At 40.0% G+C, this 25,430-nt stretch overlaps 1 protein-coding gene across 2 annotated transcripts in view; it reads left to right on the forward strand.

The window, feature by feature from the left end:
• Positions 1–1,436: 1,436 nt before the first annotated feature.
• The window catches only part of CDH20 (cadherin 20), a 220,858-nt gene continuing 196,864 nt past the window's right edge, over positions 1,437–25,430 (forward strand). The window contains exon 1 of one of the 2 annotated variants that reach the window (XM_053571443.1): positions 1,437–1,836. The gene's annotated coding sequence lies outside the window, so the exon portion shown is untranslated. The remainder of the gene's footprint in view (positions 1,837–25,430) is intronic. The other variant, XM_053571444.1, reaches the window with a different exon arrangement.

The raw sequence follows: 25,430 nt of genomic DNA on the forward strand, positions 1-25,430 counted from the left end.
GATCGCCTGTGCTTACCTTTTTGAGCCTCACCTGCCTCATATATTATAATAGAGAAAAATATACTTAATAGAGTTTTGGGAAAGATTAAATGAGATGATTTATGTAAACATGTCTCTCACATAATGAGTTCTCAATAAACTTTAGCTGCTGTACTGTTAATAACTACTGTTATACCTATGAGTTCTGATTGTAGGCCTTATTGAAACTTATTAAAATATGGCACAATTGCCTTAACTGGTATACCCATTTCTATTGTCACACACCTGGAAATTTTATCAGTTATTTATATACATACCCTGTTTCCCCCAAAATAAGACATCCTCCAAAAATAAGACCTACTTACAGGAAAGATAAGACGTCCTATCTGAAAATAAGACCTAGCGCATCTTTGGGAGCACACCTTAAAATAATCCGGGAAACAGGGTAGCTGTATCCACTGTTTCTAAACAGGTCATTTGGCCAAAGAGAAGTAACCTATCAATTTAATCAAAATAATTTCTGCATTGGGAAAATCAGTTGGGGGGGGGAAGAAATCCTAAAACCACCTCACTTAAAGATTGTAAACAGAAATGTGGAAGCATGGTTGGACAGAGTCAGGACACAACAGAAACAACGTTCTGTTGACCTTGTTTGTTTGGCCCCAGAAAAAAAAACTTGAACTGTAGAAGGAGAATTAGTCTCTAAAGAGTGGCCCTATCTATCATAGAAACTGAGGGACTGTCTTCATGGGGGGAAGTAAGGAGGTGGTCTCAGCTTCCTCCTCTAAAACTTGTGAGCCTTAATGTACCTCTGCCCCATCCTTACTTAACTCAAAGTCTTAAAGTCTATGATTTTTCCATGAATGCAAAGAAAGGAAATCTGTGCATTTGGAGAAATTCTTAAAAGCCAACGAAAGAGGCTTCCCTCCAAGTCTATCATCTCTCGCTGCCCTTCCTCTCCAAAATTATTAGTCTTCTGCATCCTCAAGGTCAAGATTAAATTCAGGTGGCTACTTGTCTCTTTTGTGATCCCATTTGCCTTTTTCTGTTCTCCTCAACCGCCTCTTCCAGAATCCACCATCTTATGCAAAATAAGTCACAACTTCAGAGGAAAGTTTAGATGTAAATACGGCACCCCCAACGCCTACACATCCCCTTCCTTCTCTCCCTCCTAACATTTTCTTACTGCCTCAGCCGGTAGAGGAGTTTAAACATTTAAATGTGGTATCTAAACTGCATTTAAAAAATTAACCCATTTTGCCCCTCACGGGTCTAAACCACGGGGTGCCAACCGGACGTTAATTGCTTTCATCTGGTAGGGTTCCAGACAACTCCTCCGAAGGAAGGAGCGCACATTCCTGGCACCAATTGGCTAATTCAATTTACTTCAACTGCATTAGCCTCTGTCAGAATATTCATGAGCAGGGGAATGAGGACCCGCGGCACCGGCAGGCAGCAGCCACTCCGGCTGGGGAAGGCGCGAGGGAGGGGACGCGGACCACGCGCAGTGCTCGGGGGACGGTGACCGCGACCAGGCGGCTCTTCTCACAGGCCCGGGCGAGCGCTGGGGGCGGCGGGAGGGCGGGGCACGGCGTCGGAGGGTTGTCGCACCTGGCTGTGCTCCCCAACTTGTGGCAACCGCACGGAGACTTTGCAAAACATCCGAAGACAGAAAAAGCTGTAACACTTTTGACAGAGGGGGTCGGGGGGTGGGGGGCCGGGGACAACGTTGCGAGCCGGGGCAAAGGGACCCAACGGGACACCAACAGCCCGGTGGGGGAGGCAGCGATGTGAGCTGGACGCCCGCCCTGGAGGAGTCTGGACTGAAGGTCTCCGGAGAGTCGCCAGTCGTGCCAGGTAAAGCGGAGGCTCGGATCGGGCCCCGTGCAGCTGTCCCCGGGCTCTGGGCGCAGGGTGTCGCGGGCGCCAAGAGCCCGCGCGCTGGGCTAAGCTGCCCCTGGCGCGGCGCTCGGTCCCCGCAACTCCTCACCGCCTCGGCGAGGCTACGGGCCGGTCTGAGTTCGACTTCCCCGGACTTCGGGGGCTGGCCGGACTGGTGGAGCGGCTCCCTAGGAGCGGGGAAGAGGGGGCACAGCGGGGCAGGTGTTAGGGCTCGGCGCACCGGAACCGGGGCTGCACGCGCCTGGGGACGGCGACTGGGGACCCAAGAGCGCGGCTTGCGGGGGCTCCCGGGCTCTGCTTCGCCCGAGCTCGCCCTGCGGGCGGCGGCGCCTCCCTCCGGCCGCAGAGGGGACAGGGTGGCCGCGTTCCTGGCGCGGAGATACGCGCGGTGAGGGGACCGGAGACTAAGGCTCAGAGGAGGGAGGCGCAGGGCACCCACCGGGCCGATCCCGGGTGCGTGCCTCGTGCGGCGCCCCCGCCTGCGCGGGGCAGTGGGAGGAGAATGTGGTGGCGATTCGCGTCCCTGCCACCTGCCGGACATCGCCAACTCCCCGGATGTCCTGTCTCCGGGCCCTGACACTCCCAGGAAGGCTCTGAATTGCGCGCGGGTTGTTTGGGGTTTGCTTGTTGTAGTGGCAATGGGGGGAGAGCGGGGGTGCGGGGGTCAGATCGGGTGAAAGTTTTAGATTTGTGAAGAAAATGTTACCCCGGAGTCCTAGCCCGCCCTTGGCCATAGCAGAGACTTAGCAGCGGGCTGCGCTGACGCTGAAGCCGAGCCTCTGCCTGGAGATCCGCCTCAGGGGCAGGAGTGGGGGCTGGAACCTGGAGGACGGCCCGGAGGCAGCGCCAGAGGCTTGTGTTGTGTTTTGTTTTGTTTTGCTCTGCTGAGCCTAGGCAGGAAGTAAGAAGAGCTAGGACCAGAAAACTGGGATGTTGCATGACTGGTAGATTCCGAATTGACTGTGGTGTTACCATGATTGTTATTAGTGCTGTTATTGCCATGAACACCAGTAAGGATTTGGTTTTCCTGCTTGTTATAAATTGCCTGGAAATTGAGTCTGCATGCCCGCAAATGAAATGTCCCTTGATATCCTATAGTCGCTAATGTCTGGCTTGTCACCAAAGGAAATTCTCCCCTTAGAGCTGTGATGGTGTCGAGGGCCCCCACGAAGGAACGAAATCAACCTAAGAACAACAAAAAGTCGCATCTCCAGGGTGTTTGCACTCCGCATACAGGTGGATATAAGGATCCTAGCTGCTCACATTCCTCAGCCTCCGGCTCTGACCCTGGAGGCACAGCCACTGGGAACCCCATACTGACCCAGCTTTCCCCTTTCATATATTCACACAACGTGGAAAAGTGTGCCCCTTGCAATCCCACTAAACATGCTCCTCGGCCACAGCAGCTTCAGCTCCCAACCATGCAGGAAGCCACGAGGGCACCTGTGGTTGCCCCCTCTTGCCTGGGTCACATCTCCAGGGTTCAGGTTTGGCCTCCTGATGAAGCAGAAATTAAGGCCTGGGTGTGGGAAAACAGTGGCAGAGTTAAGCTGAGCGCAGGAGATAAGGTCAAGCCTCCAAGCTGGCCACATCCTTTCCTGCCCGAGGAAAAAAAGGCAAATGAAGAGCAAGAGGAAAGTATTACAAGTCGGAATAGCACCCTCAGAGTCTACTGAGTCTGTGGACCAAGTTCTCAGAGTCTACTGATGCCGCAGGCACTGACTTTGGGGTGACCTTTCCTTTCAGTGCTTCTGATTTCCCCATTTGCTGATACATGAGTAGCCATGCCTTTCTAATAGGACAGTTGTTACACGATGATCTAATTTTGCATCCAAAAAAATGCTCTGAGCATCCTGGGAAAGGACAGTCTATAAAATATGCCAGTTTAATGCTTTGTGAAAAGTTTGCTACACGGCAGGTTAAGAAGACATATTTTTAGCATGTGTGCCATGTGGCAGTGTAAAATTAAAATGGAAAAGGAAAGTACAAACATAAAAATGACTTAGCATTCTTGACATTCTTGTGCATACTTGTAGAAAAATTATCCTTTGTTTGGGGCGAGTTGCCGGGGAATTTAATCAGTGTTTATACTACTGAACCGCCCCCTTCTACCTTTCTGCCCTGTAAAATTTTATAACCCCGTTTTCACCGGAAAGAAAATGTGACTATAGTCAGTGTTGAGAGCTAAGAGGAGAGATGGAAGGGTTGTTAGAGGAACCATCATGTAGGGTTTGGAGTCTGGCATGGGAAGAGAGATGCCATCATCCCTGCAGAGCATTCTGCTGGAAAAACCAGTTGAGCAGTTTAGGCTAAGAGACCCCCCACTGGTTGTCCTCCATTCTCAGATTCAGATGGGGACTCCATCAGATGGTCCAAAGAAGGGTAACTCAGGTGTTTTTCTCTCCTCCCTCAGGTAAATGCCTTGCCTCCTTCTCACCTTTGAATTAGTATTAACTTCTCTCTCATCTATCATAGTGTGGTAAGTTTTCCCTTGCCATCTCCAAAGACACTTAGAAGTACTCTCTTAGACCCTTATGTATTTATAAATATTTCCCAAGTTCTGATGCTTCTGAAAGACCTGCAGCTGTTGGCAAATCTAAGCAAATAGTAGGAAACAATCAAGAGAGCCACTGATCAGTGGGTGTGTTTTCCCCTGGGAGAGAAGTTATTGAATGCCTTTTGAGCTAGAAAATCAGCAGCTTAGAAAAGCAGGAGGGATTTCCTTGACTTCCCTCTCGCCATAAACCAGTAGTTGTATTTTTCATTCCTCATAGTAGTGAGCACTGTGTGGCTAAGCATTTTTAACAATTTTGGAATTAAAATGGGGTTTTGCCTGGTGGTGTTCTATGGAGAGAGGAGAAACGTAAAGAGATACGGAAGGAAGAGCTGCAGTGGCAAGAGCATAAATCAGCCAGAATATACGGGGGGTGATGAGAATAGGTCTTTTCACCCTAAAAAAAAAGTCCACTTTGGAAGAAAAAGAAGTCTGATTATTGGCACCCAGGGCTGAAACCAAGGCAGCTGATGCCGAGAGGAGCCAAAGGGCAGTTCTTCTTAGTTTAGAAACAGCAAGACAGCCTCTGCCAAAGATTGCTGTAAACACGGAATAAAGATTTCTTTGTGGGCTGGTGTGACCAGAATAATTAGACAGTTAATTGTTCATTCTGATGTCGTGGTGCTGCAATCGGTAGTGCAGAGTGGTGAAAAGAAGAGCAACAGAGAGAGAGAGCGAGGGGAAGAAACCATTTCTCGCTTTTATATTTACTTGTTTTACTTTGATGGTACTTTGGAGAATCCTGGTTAGTCCCCCCACCCCAAAGAGGGATATCCCAGAACCATGCAACTGCGACTCTGTTCAGATACAGTGATGATGCCATTATCTTCCCTCCTCGTTCTACTCTAGGTGTGGACAAAATTTCTCATTCTCCAAAAATGGCATGTGAGACTATAATAAGAACCAATTCATTAGGTAATTCCAGTATTAATTAATAGATTGTAGTTAGGTGTAAACCATTCTGTCAACTCAGTCAAAATATATGCAAAGAAGCACCAGTTTTTTGTGCTCTCCAGTATTTTCTTCTCATACAAGGTTTAAGAAGTAAATATTCCATTTTTGACATTTAATTATTTTCTATTGTGAAACAAATTGCCTACAGTGATTAATCTCTCACATTTAATTGAAGAAACAGCCTTCTCTGTATTTTCATACTAATTTGGAGACAAAAGAAAACATATTTTAAGTGATACAGGTGATTTTAAACAGTTATCACAGGCAGTAGGCTGTGACTTATTATTTACTGAAAGATGGCAGTGTCATTTCACTCCTTCTGAAATGACTTTTGCAAATGAAGGCACCTCTAACAAAGGACATAGATAGCACTGTGTACATGTTAAGGGGAGGGGGAATGAAAACCATGTATTAATTACATTCAACCTTGTTGAATCCTTGAATCCTCATGTTGACATGGAATATGGAGCAAAGTTCTCATTATTTGAATTTAAAAAGGAACATCTTTAAGTGTCAATACTAAGTATAACTGTTCTGGGAATAAAAGCATTGTCTTATAGAAAGTGTGATAAATTAACATAAGGTCATAAAGTCTCCCAAACAGAAATACTTAATTTCTCCAAAATAGTCATCTTGTCTCAGTTTGTTTTTAAGAAGTACAACACTAGCTTTACCAACCTTTAGTTTCTTTTGTCCATCACAAATCAAAAAAGATTGCAAAAGGCAGAATTCTTTACTAAAGTGTTAAGTGGCATAAAATTTTGGCTCTCAGAAGACAACATTTTGCTTTACAAAATGCACTGTGTACAGCAATTAAAAATGGAAAATCATTTTGCTACATTAAATTATTGCAACAATCCATTTTAAGGTGAAATTTCATCTTCTCTTATTTAATTATTGCCCATGGTTTGCTAACTAGTTTGCGAGAATAATCTGCCAATCTTTAGCTAACCAAGATTGTCTAGTTAAGGACGTTCCTAATTACATATGGATTAACTTTATTTTAGAACCCTGAGAACATTCAATTCAAAACATTACTCAAGTGCAATGCAAAATAGAAATGGTCCATTTCATCTCAAGGTATATGTAATTCTCTATTTTTTGTAAGATCGAGGAATCCTCTCTTTTAAGAGAGGAAATCTAGTATGGATATATATCATTGAATAGCCATAATAAAAACAATAAATAAAGCCGCAAACTATTACTTCTTTCAAAAATATATAGTTTTAGCAATAGCACTCATTTGTTCTTCCAAAACTTAGGGCTGGCATAAAAAAATCCATGCAAAAATATAAATGGTAAAGATAGGCATAGCATTGCCTGAAGTGAGGGTATCTTTGCTAGTATACAAAGATTTGGATGTTTGGCAATCTAAGCAAAAGCTTGCAGGTGTCCTCAAACTTTTTAAACAGGGGCCAGTTCACTGTCCCTCAGACTGTTGGAGGGCCAGACTACAGTTAAAAAAAAAAAAAACTATGAACAAATTCCTATGTACATTGCACATATCTTATTTTGAAGTAAAAAAACAAAACGGGAACAAATACAATCACATCGCCTCATGTGGCCCGCAGGCCACAGTTTGAGGACCCCTGGGAGTATATTTTGAATAATGTTATTACCTGCAAAGAGTAATCTGTAAAGGTATCTTGCATGGAAGAGATATTTCTTTATAGTTTTATAGCTCCTAGTTAAAATCTTACTCATAATAGATTCTTTTTTTATTTTTATTAATATTAAATCATAGCTGTGTACATCAATGCGATCATGGGGCACCATACACTGGTTTTATAAACAGTCTGACACATTTTCATCACACTGGTTAACATAGCCTTCCTGGCATTTTCTTAGTTATTGTGTTAAGACAATTATATTCTACATTTACTAAGTTTCACATGTACCCTTGTAAGATGCACCACGGGTGTAATCCCTCCAATCACCCTCCCTCTGCCCATCCTACCCCCTCCCTCCCTACCCTCTCTCCCTTCCCCATATTCTTAGGTTATAACTGGGTTATAGCTTTCGTATGAAAGCCATAAATAGTTTCATAGTAGGGCTGAGTACATTGGATACTTTTTCTTCCATTCTTGAGATGCTTTACTAAGAAGAGTATGTTCCAGCTCCATCCATGTAAACATGAAAGAGGTAAAGTCTCCTTCTTTCTTTAAGGCTGCATAATATTCCATGGTGTACACATACCACAATTTATTAATCCATTCGTGGATCGATGGGCACTTGGGCTTTTTCCATGACTTAGCAATTATGAATTGGGCTGCAATAAACATTCTGGTACAAATATCTTCGTTATAATGTGATTTTTGGTCTTCTGGGCTCATAATAGATTCTTAATAAATAGGTTTTCATTTGATTTTTTAAATAAGGAAAAAAAAATTGAATCAATGAAATTTTCAAGTTAGCTGAATTTGTACTATTTAAAGTCAAATACTTGAATGGTCTTTGTTACTTTATATTATTACCTTCAATTAGGAAGATATTCCTTTGACCAATGGTAACAATTATTGGCAATATTCTGGTGTGAACATGAAGGAGGTAAGAAAAGCAAGAAAATGTTAAGTTAAAGGCTTTATTGTTGTTTTATCTAACTATTGAATGTGTTTGTGTGTTTATAAGTTGTTAAAAATGCACAATATCTTTTCATCTAGGTGATACTATCTACCTAAAGCTGATTATTTACAAGTAGTCACACGAACTGATTTTACACTCTAAGTACTGAGTCTTAATCAGATCAGTCATAACTAAGTTATTAGATGTTCTCTGTTATGTCAACTAATTAAAGGTTAATTAATAAAATGATAATTTCATTCCAAGGCAATGGCTACATCTGGTTGTTACAGAAGTTTGCTTGACAAAGTGACCAAATAGTGAAGCCCAACCATGCAACTGCAATTCTGTGTTCAACATCTGGCAGGAGGGCTGAAATGTAACCCTTAATACGTCACATTGAAATTTCTGTGGCCAATACACTTAGGCTTATTTGCTCCTGCACCTGATTTATAACTGAAATAAGAGTATGTTCCCCTTCTACCCAAGAGGAAAACCAGGTGCTTTTTTGGAACTAAAATGTCTTTATGTAGATCGTCAGCCTTCTTTTTCTAAGATCTGACCTTAGCTAAATGAAAAAGGTGGTTTTAGTATCTTCCCAGAGAAAAGGACATAGTGTAATACATTGGCATAATTGGGAGCTAGTAGTCAGGAGAAAACCAAGATAGCATTAGCAGGAAGATTCAATTATCCCTTGTTCCCAGGGAGAGTTGTTTACTAGGATTAGAGTTAAGGTTGTGGTTAAAATAGCAGGGAAAAGATGGTGGCAGTACGGCTGTCTTGTTCTCCAGCTGGTTATCTTTGGGCGAAATCAAACTTTGATTTCTATTTTCCACCAATAGTCTAAAAGACAGCTTATTAAATAGCAGCTTATATAAATTGTTTGACAGACATTATAATGTGCACATGAATATAAATAATTTAGATACATTTTTAAAAAATCTTTGATTCAAAGCTATTAAGAAAATATTTTCCTGAAGGAATAATGTCCATTTTATATCATATTCATTATCTCTTTCTTTCATTTGATAAAGTTAGTGTCTTTGAACCAATTACCTAGTGCTAATAAAGGGTTAAATTGTGCATATTATGAATAACTTACCATAATTTGTTTTTAAACCAACAGACTTATTTTTTATTTAGCAATTTAATTAGAAATTGGACAAAGGAATTTCATTTAGAAGTGATTTCATGTATATTTGCAAAGGTACCATATATATATATATATATATATATATATTTGTTAATTTGAAAAAATGAGTAGCACTAGAATGAGGGTATCAAAACAGATAGAAATGAACATTCAGTCTTTACATCTAAGAAGACGGTTTTCTATGCAAATGGTTTGAACAGGCAAGTAGCGTGGGCAGTATCACCTGTCTACCACTGCTGAAGGCAGACAAGGACTCGGAGAAATCACCTGCCTGATGCAGCCGCCCCCATGCCCACCCCACACACAGGCCCTATTATTCTCTCATGTTTTAGTCTGTTTGGGCTATTCTAACAAAATATCATAGACTGAGTGACTAATAAACAACAGAAACTTATTTTTTACAGTCCTAGAGGGTAGAAGTTCAAGATCAGGGTGCCAGCATGATCCAGTTCTGGGGAGGGGCCTTCTTCCAGGTTACAGATGGCCATCTTCCGATTGTCCTCTCACATGAGAGAAAGAGGGCAGGAGGGATCTTTGAGGTCTTTTTTATAAGGATGCTAATCCAATTAATGAGGAATCTACCCTCATGAAACAATTATCTGCCCAAAGCCCCACCTCTCAATGCCATCCCATGGGGGTTAGGATTTTAACGTATGAGTTTGTGGAAGACACAGACATTCACAATCCATTACATCTTATCTTCATTTTCTAATGCAAGTAACAATACAATTTCCAGTATCTCTCTTTTTCAAATACCTGAATCTCTGCATCAAAGACTTCTTCTGGAGTATAAATTTGCAAAGGCACCATCATTACATCATTGAAAGCAAACACCACTTGAGAGCATGTCTCTTATAAGCTTTTGGGATATTAAATAAGAATCTAAATCTATGCCTATACTTTGCACAAACTGGCAAGAACACTGGAGGATGCTGGTCTTATAAAGCTTAAGTAACATTTTTGTGTTGTCAATATCAAATTGCCTTGAAAGCAAATAGTGCCTAGCAATCAAAATATATCATTATTAACATTATAGTTTTGAAGTGTTATTGTTGTATCTACCTTTACCCTTATCCTATACTTTCATCTCTGAAATATTGGGAACATTTATTTATTTCAGTCTAAAGATATGAGGGATACTGATATTTTAAAATAAAGTCTTTGAGTAGTCATTAAAATATTAATCCTGGGCAGCGCCTGTGGCTCAAGGAGTAGGGCGCCGGTCCCATATGCCGGAGGTGGTGAGTTCAAACCCAGCCCCGGCCAAAAAACCAAAAAAAAAAGAAAAAAAAATATTAATCCATTTGGCAGTTAGCATCTCAGTGGAATACTTCGGGCAGCTAACCCAGAGGACATAATCCCATTCATGGAGCTGGCTAACATCTAGAATCAAATTGGTCAGGGTTGTTTCTTTAAACACAGAAAACAACAGATTTCTACATGATACAAAAGTGCTGTACATTTCTTTGGATACATCTATATATTTCCCTCACGTCAGTTATAATGTGTAGCATTCAGAGAGAAAACAGGACAGAGCAATAAAAGTAACCATTTATTTAATCCTGACCTCTGTGGATTAAAGCCAGACTCCGTGTGGAATGCTTCAAGTGCATTAGCTCACTTATCCTATCTGCGAAGTTGGTATTGTTATCATCATTGCCTAGTTGCAGAAACTGAGGCACAAGGTTAAGTGGTCACCGTGGGCAAGACTCCGTCTCCCACGTTTGTAGCCTTAACCACTCAGTACACTGCTTCTTCTAGAGCAGAGTTTCTCAACCTTGTTTTTCCTACTGATATTTTGCAGGCTAAATCTTTGCTTGAGAGAGGAGAGCCCTATGCATTATAAGACATTTAACAGAATCCCTGGCTTCTACTCATAGACGCCAATAATATCCTCCCACTTGGGGACAACAAAAAATGTCTTTTGACTATTGCCAAATGTCCCCTGGGGAGCAAAGTTACCCTGAGATCACCTGGCTAGTAATTCTAGCCTCACTACTGAACCTGAGTTTGTTCAAAATTACAAAGTCTATCTTGTAACTACTATAGTATACCCATCTTATCCTTATCCTTCCAGGAGGGGTGCTCTATTTAGTTTGAAATGTTGCCAATATCTAGAGTTTGAGACATATGGCTATTTAAATGCAAATATAATACCTAAGAAAACTCCCCAAATTGAGATACATCATTTTTAAAAATTTTCTGTTTTCTATTATCCATGATGTTACTCCCTTCAGATAGTGTAGATTGTCATGAGCTGACTTTAATTAAATGAGCAAAATAGGGTAATAAAGGTGTTTTTTTTTTTAATCCATAAAAGAAAGATTGGTAATGGCATTTCAAATCCTATTCTGCAAATTAGGGGATTAGAACCTAGGCTCCAGGAGACAGAGTACTGCTGTAAAACAAGATTGATAACTCTCATTTCTATAAATGCAGGAAATTCTAATGGTCAGGTTTTTTTAGATAATTGTATCATTTGGGTCATTCTTTCTTTGATTGTGATTATCTTGTTGGACTATCTTCTGTCTTGTGATTATCTTGTTGGATATTTCATAAAACCAAATATTTTGAAAACACTTTCTCTGCTTTTCTTATTTCAGTGCCAAAAAGACACTGAAAAACCTCTCCAAGGTAGTAGAGTGCCTGTTTGGAATAATGATTTAGTTGAGGTTAACTTTAACTTTGCAAATTGAATCTGGTTAATTCCTCTTCTTAGGAAGTGCTGCTTCATACCCGCTATTTCAGACAATAATCAGCAAAAACCTTAAAACGTAGTTCAGCATTTGCTTTCTGAAGTTATTCTTCCCTGGCACTTACATGTACTTAAATGTTTATGGAAGTCCATAAGTCTATGTTTCTCATTCTTGCAAAGCATCAGAGCAGGTGTAGGAAGGGACCCAAGCACTTATCATAGGACTTAAAATGGCATCTCATGCAGCTCTCAGTGGGACAGTTATTTTGCCAAGAGGCAGGAGGCTTTGTTGGGCAAAACTGAGGAAAAGCTGGTTTTTCACCTGTCAGTGATCAGGGTCATCTGCTCTTAATGAAATCGTTTTGTGCAAGCTGTTGGCAGCCCGCCACAGCCCGCCCATGCACATGTCTAAAATAACTGCCTTGCTGAGGCTCTTACCATAACATTTACTCATCAGGGTACCATTCCTTCATGTCAGAGTGCGGCTTGAAGAACATTTATATGATCTTGTGAAGTGGAATGGAGATTAGCACTTGATGTTTTCCCCCTAGGTTTTTGTGGTATTTCTTAGGGGAAAACATTCTTTATAAAACAAATGTTCTTAATATGCTTCATGATGGGAAATCAAGAACCCAGATGTCTTCTTAATGAATTACGGGAAACATCTCTACAACTCTAAGAAGTACGGAGCATGTAGTACGAACAGGAGATCTGGTCTTCATTCCTGCAGGCGCTATCCAGAATATAGGATCCGATAGGTTTTTCAGGGGATTTGACCTAAATAGACTAGAATGGACATGGGGGAAAAAACAGAAGTGCCACCCTTTCTAGATTCATCGAACTTAAAACCAAGCAGGTCCTGAGTGTTGAAGAATGCACCAGGCAAGTACTGCTGCCAAGATTGTGGCCCTGGGTTTTCCGCGTTCTTTGAGTCAGTGTGAGTCAGAAGTCATTGTGGCATTGGCATCCATCTCTATCCCATTTATAATTCTGTGAGGTGTAGCTGACCTTAAGTTGGAGAATGTTTAGAAGTCCTTGGCTGAGGTATCTGAATAACTAGGGCGAGAGTAAGTGGTGTGTAGAAGAGAAAAAGAGTGACCACTAAGTCATGGCCTTATTTATCAGAAGGGAAGAGAGGAAATGCATCATTGTTATGAGTTATTTTTATTATAATGTGCAGTTTTTAAGTTAAAAGGATCTGCTACTTTCTCTTCCCCACCTTGACCCCACCATTATTAATGCCCTATGGAAGAAGCCAAAAACTCTTGCATCTTTGAGATAAAAAGAAACCTTATATATAAATGGTTCTGGGTAAAAGAAATATTTAAGCCAAAATGAAGGCATCAAAAATAAGTGACTACATTGAAAAGTTATAGACATATTGAACAATAAACGATTTATGGAAGGAACCCAGAAAAAAATGTTTTTTAAAAAACTGAAAAGCACAGCTTCTGACAAGTATTCTTTATTTATGAGTGCAAGTAGAATTTTCAAGGAACACAAAGATATTAAAATGCAAGTTTGACACACATGTTTCTCTTGGTGGTTCTGTAAAAAACAGTGATTCTAGGTAAAATATGAGATTAATTACATAGTTTAACTCAATTATCATTACCTGCACTAATTGAGAAAACAGACGAGGTCAGGTTTATTTGAAATTATAAATGATCCAAAATAATTTAGTTGAGTAGGTAAGTGCTTTTGATATCTGACTTGAATACAGGCGTGTCTGGGATCTAGCAATTCAGTTTTTCAAAGAAAAAGGAAGCCTCAAAAGTGAAGTCCAGATACACACGCGTGGAAACTAGTCTTCTTCCACCCTCCCTTTTCCTTTCAGCTCCTGCTTGCATGTCCCCTGGGGCCACTGAGGTGCTGTGCCCACCAGACCAGTGCTGGGCTCACCTTCTGCTATGTATACCAGAGAACTCAATAGCCCATCTATCGTATTCTTGCTCTTGCTCTCTGTTCCTTCAGAGCTCCTGTGACTTTGTACATTTGTGTGTGTGAGAACAAGGGACAGGAAGAAGTGCTGGCAAGGAAGTTTTTGCCAACAAATGTTGATGCACAATCCCAGGTCTAACATTCCTCAGATTGATTTATCACTATCAGAATATACAGAAGCAAAAACACCACCGCTGTGAAACATGAGTTCTCTGGTTCCAAGGCAAAAGGGGCTATGCGTTATGTCAAAGGAATTCTAAGTGTGTACAGTGACTAGTTTTCAAAACAGCTATGATTAAGGAGATGAGATGTTGTCAATTAATTTAAAATAACGATTATCTTTGGAGAAGCTATATTATATCTTATCTCTTTTCTATCTTCTCCTGCCAGGGCCTGCTCCAGAATAATCTAGAGTTTTCTCAATAGTTAGGAGGAAAACCTCTGTAAGTAGCTCTTTAGAGACTTTGAGAAATTCATAGACAACGCACTTCTTGCTTTTCAGATCTACATGTTGCTAACAATTTTTTTTTGGCTAAATAGTATTAGTTGTCCCCTTCCAGTTGTCACTTTTGCTCTTTTAGTTTTCTTGTTTTCTTTTTTTTTTCCCCTTGAGACAGAGTCTCACTTTGTTACCTATCATAGAATGCCATGGCCTCATAGCTCACAGCAACCTCAAATGATCCTCTTGGGATCCATTTGGGCTCAAATGATCCTCTTGCCTCAACCTCCCAAGAAGCTGGGACTATAGGTGCCTACCACAGTGCCCAGCTATTTTTAGAGACAGGGTCTCGTTCTTGCTCTGACTGGTCTTGAACTCCTTAGCTTAGGCAGGCAATCCACCCACTTCGGCCCCCCAGAGTGCTAGGATTATAAATGTCAGCCACCATGCCTGGCCCTCAAATATAGTCTTATTAATTCATGACTATAGCAATAAAGGTACTTCTTGGGCACATATAGCCTTGCCTTTGCAAATTTTAGTTTCACATGTATTATTTCGTATTTTCAGATCTATCTACCAACAACCCTTCCCTTGACTATAATTTATTTCCTATTGTGTTATTTTTTCATCCAGTGGAACATTTTGGGTCTCAATAATGTTTTTGAATTAAACTGTGGACTTTTCGTACCAAACATGTCACTTTCCTTACTCTCAGGGACAATTTCTGCCAAGCGTGTATTGTATAATTCCATATCTTGAGGAAACTGTAAACTATATTTCTTGTGAATCATTTCTGATGCTTTTCCCAAAAGATAATTTAAAGTTTCTCTTTATGAATGAGACCTCGATTAGCCATAGATTTCTCTACTCTTCCGCAAGATTCTGATGTTCTCTCCTATGTTAAATTACATTCACGCACAGTGTTTGATGGTATTCTCACCAGTGATGGTTGCTGACTCAGGTATTTATCTTCTCTTCCTTCCACTGAATAATAACCTTCTTCAAAGCCAATTACTATTGTCCTTGCTGATGGCGCAAAGTTCCCCACTCTGAATGGGGGAGACACACAGATGCAGTGGTCAGGGGCTTTATGACATCCCTGAAACATTCCCCCATGTGGATTCCATGCCAAGAATGTTCTAAGTCCACACTCTTAATAGTCGGCTCATTATTCTATCCACATGGGTAAAGATGGATGAGAAATCCAGATGTCAACCATTTCAGGAAAGAAAAAACTGCAAAGGTCAAAGGTGAGGGGAAAGAGAGAGTGACTACAAAGAAGAGAGGAAAAAGGAAAACTAAGAAGGGGGCTGAGAGAGTAATGACAGGATTGAATGAAAGAGGGGGAAAAAAATCAGCATTTCAAAAATGTGAATAACTACCTTTTCTTTCCATTCCTTGGCATCTAAGTGTAGCTTTGTAGGACTGTAAAGCAGCATTGTGTGGCAAAAGGAAAAAAATTCAGTCTTTTAGAAATATGAATAACTACATTTTCTTTTTGCTCAGAATCTAGGCGTAGCTTTGTGATGCACTGGGGGAAGTAAATTTATTTTTAAACTGCATGTGGGTTATGCTTGTAAGACTGAAGACGGCAGGGGTTAAAATATATACTCTTTAAATGATTGCTTTAGGAATGGCTGTTAGAAACATTGGAATTACCAGAACAACTAACCATGGTGTCCATTTCTGAATTCTAGGCAATAGGCCGCATTTTTGCCAATCTGTTCTCTGTGCCCTGCCAGCTAAAAATATCTCCTGTTAAAATGTTACCATCTGCCTCCTCCCAGCATACCCAACCCAAATCCACAATGAGCAGGTGAATTTAGGCCCTAGAAATTGGTGTTTTCCTAGAGAAAACCAGAGAAATTCATAAAGAGTAGTTTGAAATACTCTTTTACAAGTTGAACCTAGAGCACAGTGACTCCTGAATATGTCTTCCCAGGTTCAGCTGTATGAATATGAGGCATCCAAGCAGTAGGCAATTTAGGAAGAATTTGAGTTCTTAATGAATGTTTCCTACAGATTCCATAATGACTCTACTCTGTTTCTGCTGTGTAAAGAAGTAAGCCCTTTTCACTGTTGCTGGCATGTGCTTTTTAAAGACTAACTCCTACACAGTACAGTGGCAATGATTTTTCCATTGGCATCTACAGATTCAGGACCTAGGGGTTCTGTACTGAGAATTAGAACATCTTCATTCATGCACCTCTCTCAAAACCAACACTAAAGAATAAAACACAGCAACATCCCCAATTAGGCCAGAGAATGTATAAACTCCTAAATTGCCACATGCATAGGACAATATTTTTACAAAAGAAGGGCAAACTATCAAAATTGAATGTTTTTATCTGTCTCACAGTATAGGTTATCACAATATAATTTGGCTTATATCTCCTCCAGCTGATATAAGCTGAAGATTTAAATAGATGACTAAAGAATGAAGATAAAGGTGGCATTTCCACCAATATAGCTCATTAGTTGTTAACCAACTATTTATATTGACTCAAGCACTAAGGCATCACCAGTGAGTTTAAGTGACCTTCCTGGCAGTCACACAGTAGTCTAACATAGGACTGGACATTGATCTTGTAGGTACCATACACTGTCCTTCTCCTGTCTCCCTGTCACTCTGCCAAAGTGCCTCGATACTGCTTTGGTGGTCACTGCAATTCATGTTGCTTAGCAATGCCTACTGTCTATTCTTCAGAATACTGAAAGAATCTGTTTGTCTCTTCATTCTACTGTTACGTTCTAGTCATCATTGTTTTTGTTTAAATTTCTATCATAAAATTATTGTCAATCTATTCTCTTCCTCCCAGGGGGATGTTTAACTTTTTAATGAGACTGTACGTCCTTCAGTAATCCCCTTAGTTTTAGGACAGGATTCCCAAGGGTTTTGAGTTGCTATGTCTCGTAGTCATTAGGCAGATGGAGGATGAATTCCAGCCAGATTACATTCTCAATCTGTAGGAACCATAGTGGATGGTTGAAGCCTGTTATACATGGGAAAGGGATAAGGGTGCAATCTGAGGGTTCAAAGCCATTACCAGGGATAAAGTGTGAACTGTTAGCATAGTGGAGTAATACATATGCTAGCTCCTATAACAAAAACACCACGGCTCGTGGCTTACGCAGTAGTCATCTACTTCTTAATCATGCCATAGATCAGTTTGTCCAGTGGTCCCTCTGAGTGCTTTCTCTCTAACCAATGACTCAGAAGTTTGGGCTGCTTCCAACTGTGGCTCTGCCACCTCTAAGGGCAGAAATCTTTCCTCAGAGTCAGCAGAGGAGCAAGACAGAAAGTGCAGAGCATCTCTCAAAACCTTTTTAAATTAATACTGAAAATGGCTCTCATTGGCCAAAACCCTGCCATGGGACCCCAAAATAATGACAAGGGAGGCTGGGGACTTTCTCTTCCTGTGTGCCCAGGAAGATGGAATGAGACGCCTTAGCGTCGTCCTGTCTCTGACCCAGCTTACAACCTTTTCTTCACTGGCAAACAGCATCTTAGTGCCTAAGTGAATTCACTGGGTTTGGTGGCACTGGGGACAAGTGGAAGAAGAATACTAAATAATTGCCAGTAATTCCACTTTAGCTATAAAGTGAAATGTAAATTCCTTAACCCACTTGGAAAGCACAGAGCAGCACTGGGCAATAGTTATGTGTAGTGTCTCAGGAATCGCACAGCCTAGGTTCAGATGCTGCTGGCGCAGGATTAACATGTTGAGAGGCACTACTGTGAGCCATCCCATTTCCTGAGGATGTGTGTGTCATTCCTCCCTCCTATTATAAGCTACTGTAGCTTTGGGTGGGGGTTCAGCCCACACATGTTGGCATCTGGCTGGCTTTAAATCACTGTTCCTAGGCCAGGTCCCATGGCTCACAACTGCAATCCTAGTACTCTGAGAGGATGAGGCAGGAGGATCTCTTGAGCTCATAAGTTCAGGACCAGGGTAGGGGGTGGGGCCTTGGTGTGTGTCACACTTTATGGGGGCAAGACATGATTGCAAGAGGGACTTTACCTAACAATTGCAATCAGTGTAACCTGGCTTATTGTACCCTCAATGAATCCCCAACCATAAAAAAAAATAATAATAATAATAAGTTCAGGACCAGCCTGAGCCAGAGTGAGACCCTGTCTCTGCTAAAAATAGAAAAAACAAGTCTGGCATGTGACAGGCACCTGTAGTCCCAGCTACTAAGGAGGCTGAAGCAGGAGGATCATTTGAACCTAGAAGTTTGAAGTTGCTGTGAACTAAGCTGATACCATGGCACTCTATCCTGTATAACAGAGTAAGACTATCTCAAAAAAAAAAAGCACTATTCCTGCCTCTCCTTGAGCAAGTTACTTAAATTCCTGATAATCTCTAAGTTCATTCATTTCAAAAATGACAGTTAAGGCCGATCTCAAAAGAACTGCATTTGATTATCCATAAAGCATTTTGCACCTTCCCTACCACAAAGGGGACACAATGAGTGGTAGCTACAACTATTTCTGAAGAATAGAGAGACTATGTTTATTTTTGCCTCTATATTATCTCTAGACAACAAAAATAACTGTAAAGTCTGATTTTTTACAAAATGATTTCTGAAATGATATGAGGGTAGTTTTTAAAAGTAGCATCTTTGGGATGCCTACATCTGTGTAAAAGCTCAAGAGTTTGGTCCACTAACTTGACATCTTTTTGTAAAGTGGATTCTTACTACCTGTGTTATGAGATGACATGTGGATAGATGTAGCACAGTTCCTGTCACGTGGCAGGTCATCAGTGCACATTGAGTCACCATCATCGAACTCTTCTCAAAATGGTTCTAAGTGTTTTGAATTATGAGAGCAAGAAAAAGCCATCTTATGAAGACTTGTTTTTGTAGAACAAATGATTACAGTTTCAAAAAGATGCTTATTGGATGACACTTTATATTTTTGACCTTCATCACTCCTCCCCCACTTGGAGACTGTCTTCATGAGGCCTCTATTCAAATGATAATCACTGTGCAAAAACTCAGTGTCTCCTCATTCAGGAACTTACAGTACACATCTTAATAAGCCATAATGAATGGAAGACATGAAGAATAACCGGATAAACAGGCCTCTCTCTCCAGCTGTCATGTCTGTGTTTGTGACAGCAACTGGTATTTCATTGTAAAAGATGCTAATTTCAATCTGAGCAGTGGCAGTGTTGAGAGAATCATAAAAGGAATTCTTGATTATCTCTATCAGTAACTGTGGTCCCTGGGGATATGCGTGGAATCTTCAGATCACATATGGCAAGAATACTGTGATAAAATATGCATCAATGAAGCTTTGTGATTTAGGATAATAAAGAAATGGAAAGTTTTACCCTCTATGGTAACTATTTGTGGCTGGTGTTTCTCTCTTTTTGCTATTTCTGGAGTCTTTGTAAACGGCATTTGTTGTACTAACTATTACAGCTTTCTGTGCCCAGACTACCATTCCATTTCTGTAACTGTTCTATCAAGTTCCTGAGAGCTTATCATGATACTGTTTCCCCCAAACTTAAGAAATAACAATTACCTTAGTTGCTGGACCAGATTAGCTGCCTATCAGATTTAAACAAACACTAATTATTATTTCAACTTAAATGACATTTAAGTTTATTAGCATCAGCCAGGCTATGGAGAAGAAGCGGGAAGCTGAAGTTCTCAAAGAAACATAGCAGGCATCATGGGAGTAGAGTGGAGGGTAAATGGGGAAGGGGCGTAGACCATTACCTTTCTTGAGAATGGCCTACTTTTGTTTTAAAATTATGTTCTTCCTATTTTGTAGGTAGGATTTAAAATAAACTTCCTCTCTTCAATGGTGATATCAGCAGATGATAAGTTTAGGAGAGAGTGAGGAAATGTATAATGAAAAGTTAGCATCTCTAACTCCTCCCTTTCCTCCCCCATAACTAGTCTGAAAACTAGTAACATCCCAACACAAAATCCTTAGGTGGCCAAGGGCTTACCTACTATTTTACAGGGAAGCTCTCATTATTAGGAAATTATCATTTTCTTGATCCAAATCTACTTGTATGTATTTACAACCCTATTTTGGCCCTCTGGTGCTACATAGAATCCCTTTCATCCCTCCTATTTTAGCTCTTCAAACATATAAAGAAAGCCAGCGTGGCACCACAGTTCGCCTCCTCCTTAGCGCCCCAGCAGAAACATACTGCCCATAGTTTCTACTACAGTAACCCTGCTAACCTCCCCTCCAATCACCTCCATGGGGTGTCCCTACAGCACACAGGTCTAATACATCAGTTTTCAGCTTAGAAATGTTCATTTCATTTAATTCACTACAAAACAAAGCTCAAAGTTTTTGGTATGGCATTACCTTCTCTGCCATCCACATCCAAATAACCCTCCTGCATAACACACACCAATACACATCATTTCCTTTGTCTCTTACACTTTTCTGGTCCTCAGCTTGTCTCATTCAAATGCTGTTCTCAGTCTGTACATGTGACTACTCTTCAAGGCAGGCCCATCTCTTCACGAAGTCTTCTCAAATCCATATGTTGGTACTCACCTCTTCTTCCTTCTGATTCCCATGAAAAGGACTTGGTATTGCAATTTATTATGTTCCTGTTTGTTTCTCTAGCAGACAATAAGATCTATAATTGCACAGACAGCCTTACTTTCTTTTGAATATCTTCTAGTGTCTAACCCAGTGGTTCTCAACCTGTGGGTTGTGACCCCTTTGTTCCATTTTGTAACAATGCGGCAGTTAGGAAGGTTGAGAACCACTGGTTTAACCCCTATTCTTTAATGTTCATTAAAATTTTATTCCACTGAATTAAATGGTATCTGAAGTGCATACAACCTATTAAATGTCCTTCAACTACAGTTTCATAGTTTGCCAACCCCAGCCCTACTGAGGTTTCTCTTGATCTTGACATACAGTGTGCAATACAGTAGGCACTAACCACATGAGCTATTCAGATTTAAACTTACATTAATAAAAATTAAATGATTAAACCTCCAATTCCTCAGTCCCCCAGTCGCATTTCTAGTAAATAGGCATGTATGCACTACTAGAAGAGACCATGCAGACACACAAGATTTCCACCTCTGTAGATTGCTCTCTTGGTAACGCTGGTCTCAGCCCTATTCCACTATTCCACCAGTAGAAACATTACTGTTCTTGCTGTGTCATTAATCATGCTGCAGTTTTAGGAAATGTTATACAAACCTATGGCAAATAAAAAGCCCTAGGTGTTTTCCAACTATACAGCTAACCTTCCTTCTGTATGTAGACAGTTACTTTTGAGGATCTAAAGATAATCCCTTCCCCTCCATTAAGCCATGACACATATTATCTCTTCTATTTTATTCCACATGTTTAGCTCATCAAGACATTTATTTTTAGTCACGTCAGACTGGTCAAGGGAACAAGACAACAAGAGGAGATTTCGATTCTAATTATTTATGCAGCCAACATGAATGGTCTCAGGTTTATGAAACAGACTTTAATTGGTCTGAGCAATATGATATCCTGTAACACTATAATAGCAGGGAACTGTAACACTCCTCTTACAGAGCTGGAAATAACCTCTGAACAGAAACTAAACAAAGATGACAAAAGGGACTTAAAGGCAACCCTAGAACAACTGGGCTTAACAGACATATAGAGAACTCACCTGGGCTTAATAGACATATACAGAACTCACCATCCCCAAACTAAGGAATATACCTTCTTTTTGTCATCCCACAGGACATTCTTCAAAATAGTTCATATCCTAGTACACAAATCAAACCTCAACAAACAAAAGAATTAAAATTATACCTTTTGTCTTTTCAGACCACAGGCAATAAACATGGGACTAAATTCCAACAAAAATTTTCATATCCACACAAAGGCATGGAAACTAAACAACCTTATGCTGAATGACAGTTCCGTCAAGGAAGAGATAAAAAAGGAAATCATTACCTTCCTTGAATATAGGAACAATGAAGATACAAGCTATCACAACCTGTAGGACACTGCAAAAGCAGTCAGAAGAAGGAAATTTATTGCATTTGATGCCTACATCCAAAAAACAGAAAGAGAACTCATGAACAACCTAATAAATCATCCTAAGGAAATGGAAAAGGAAGAGCAATCCAATCCCAAACCTAGCAGAAGAAACAAAATAACCAAAATTAAATCATAAATAAATGAAATTGAAAACAAAAGCATCATTCAGAAAATTAATGAAACAAAAGTTAGTTCTCTGAAAAGATAAATAAAATCAATAAACCATTGGCCAGATTAACTAGAAACAGAAGAGTAAAATCTTAATAACCTTGTTTAGAAATGAAAAGGGAGAAAAACCAACTGATAACCACAGAGATAAACGAGATTATTTCTGATTGCCACAAGAAACTCTATGCCCAGAAATCTGACAATGTGGAAGATATGAACCAACCTAGAATCATATCATCTCCCTAGACTTAACCAGGAAGAAATAGATCTCTTGAACAGACCAATTTCAAGAACTGAGATTGAAGAAACAAAAAATCTCCCCACAAAAAAATGCCCTGCTCCAGACGGCTTCACACCAGAATTCTATAAAACCTTCAAAGATGAGCTTGTACCTATATGCAGAACCTATTCCAAAACATTCAGAAGAATGGGACCTTCCCCAACACATTCTATGAAGCAAACATCACCCTGATTTCAAAACCACAAAAGGACGCAACTAAAGAGGAGAACTGCAAACCAATTTCCCTAATGAACGTCAATGCAAAAACACTCAATAAAATCTTGGCTAATAGATTGCAACTACACATTAAAAAAATTATACATCAAGATCAAGTAGGCTGCATCCCAGGGATGCAAGGCTGGCTTAACATATGCAAATCCATAAATGTAATTCACCGTATCAATAGAAGCAAAAACAAAAGAGACAATATGATCCTCTCAATAGATGCAGAAAAAACATTTGATAAAATTCAGTATCCTTTCCTAAAAAGAAAACGTATAAAAATACGCATGGGTGCACATTTATTAAGCTGATTGATGCCATCTATGACAAACCCACAGCTAATATCATACTGAATGGAGTAAAACTGAAAGCCTTTTTAATTAGAAATGGAACCAGACAAGGATGTCCACTATCACATTACTATTCAGTGTAGTTCTAGAAGTTCTAGCCAATCCAATCAGGGAAGAGAAGGGCATCCAAATAGGGATTGAGGAGTTCAAATTCTCGCTCTTGGCTGATGATATGATTTAATACTTAGAAAACCCCAGAGACTCAACCATAAGACTCCAAGTGTCTTGGACAGTAACATCTCAGGGTATAAAATCAATGTCCACAAATCAGTAGCTTTTGTATAAATCTAATTGACAGCCAAACTGAAAATCAAATCAAGTACATAATTCCCTTCGCAACTGCTGCAAAGAAAATTAAATACTTAGGAATATACCTAACAAAAGAGGTGAAGGATCTTTACAAAGAGAATTATGAAAACATAAGAAAAGAAATAGCAGATGACATTAGCAAATGGAAGATCATACCATGCTCCTGGCTGGGAAGAACCAACATTGTTAAAATGTCTATACTTCCCAAAGTAATCTGCACATCCAATGCAATGCTCATTAAAATACCAACATCAAACTTCGAAAACTGGAAAAAATAATACTTCATTTTGTATTGAACAGAAAAATCCCATGTAGACAAGGTAATTCTTAGTAATAAAAACAAAGCCTGAGGCATCACTTTACATAAAGACTTCAGGTGATCAAAACAGCATGGTATTGGCACAAAAATAGAGATACAGACATATGGAACAGAATAGAAAAGCAAGAGATGAAACAATTCGCCATCTGATCTTTGATATACCAAACAGAAGCATACACTGGGGGAAAGAATCACTATTAAATAAAAGGTGCTGAGAGAACTGGATAACCACATGCCAAAGACTGAAACTGAACCCACACCTTTCACCACTTATAAAAATTGGCTCAAGATGGATAAAAGATTTAAATCTAAGGAATGATATAAATCCTAGAAGAAAGTGTGGGAAAAACTCTTGATGATGTCAGACTGGGGAAAGATTTTATGAAGAAGACTTCAGTTGCAATCTCAGCAACAAAAAAAATAAACAAAAGGGACTTAATTAAGCTAAAAAGCATCTGCACAGCTAAGGACAAAACAAAGTAAAAGAAAACTTTCATGTCTTTGGACATGGGAAAAGATATTCGCAAGGTTTCAATCTAACAAAGGGTTGATAACTAGGATCTACAGAGAACTCAAATTAATCACCAAAAAAAGAACAAACAAACCCATCTACCACTGGGCAAGAGACTTGAACAGAACATTCTCAGAGGAAGCTAGACAAATGGCTAACAAACATTTCAAAAAATGCTCACTCATAATAATCAGAAACATGCAAATGAAAACCACTGTGAGATATCACCTAACCTCCAATGAGAGTAGCCCACATCACAAAACCTGAAAGTTGCAGATGGTGGCATGGATGTGGAGAGAAGGGAACGCTTTTACACTGCTGGTGGAACAGCAAAGTAATATAATCTCTTTGAAAGGAAGTATGGAGAATTCTCAAATAACTCAAATTAGACCTCCCATTTAATCCTGCAATCCCGTTACTAAGCATCTATCCTGAAGAAAATAAAAATTATCATAAGGATATTTGCACTAGACTGTTTATCACAGCTCAATTTACAATTGCCACAATGTGGAAACAACCTAAATGCCCACCAACCCAGGAATGGATTAACAAGCTATGGTATATATATACCACGGAATGCTATTCAGTCATTAAAAAAGATAGAGCCTTTACATCTTTTGTATTAACCTGGATGGAGGTAGAACACATTCTTCTTAGAGCATCACAAGAATGGAGAAGCAAGTATCTAAAGTATTTAATACTAACAGGAAGCCAGTAGACCAGCGGTTCTCAATCTGTGGGTCACAACCCACAGGAACTGTATTAAAGGGCATTAGGAAGGTTGAGAACCTCTGCAGTAGATGATCAAATACACGCCCATATAAGTGAAAAACTCAAATCAATTCAAGGTATGGAGATGAGGGAGGGGTAGAGGGGAGGAAGAAGGGGTTTGGGTGTATTCCCATATTGTAACCTATTTCTTTGTACTCTCAAATTAACATGAAAAAATTTTTTAAAGACCTTATTTTTGATTCTGTCATATTTTGGGCTATTTTATTCTAGGTTTGAGGCACCTATACAATACATTTCTAAGTACTTCCAACTTCACATTAGTTATTGATAAAAAATGTCT

This window comes from Nycticebus coucang, chromosome 19, assembly GCF_027406575.1.
Source record: "Nycticebus coucang isolate mNycCou1 chromosome 19, mNycCou1.pri, whole genome shotgun sequence".
Taxonomy (NCBI): domain Eukaryota; kingdom Metazoa; phylum Chordata; class Mammalia; order Primates; family Lorisidae; genus Nycticebus; species Nycticebus coucang.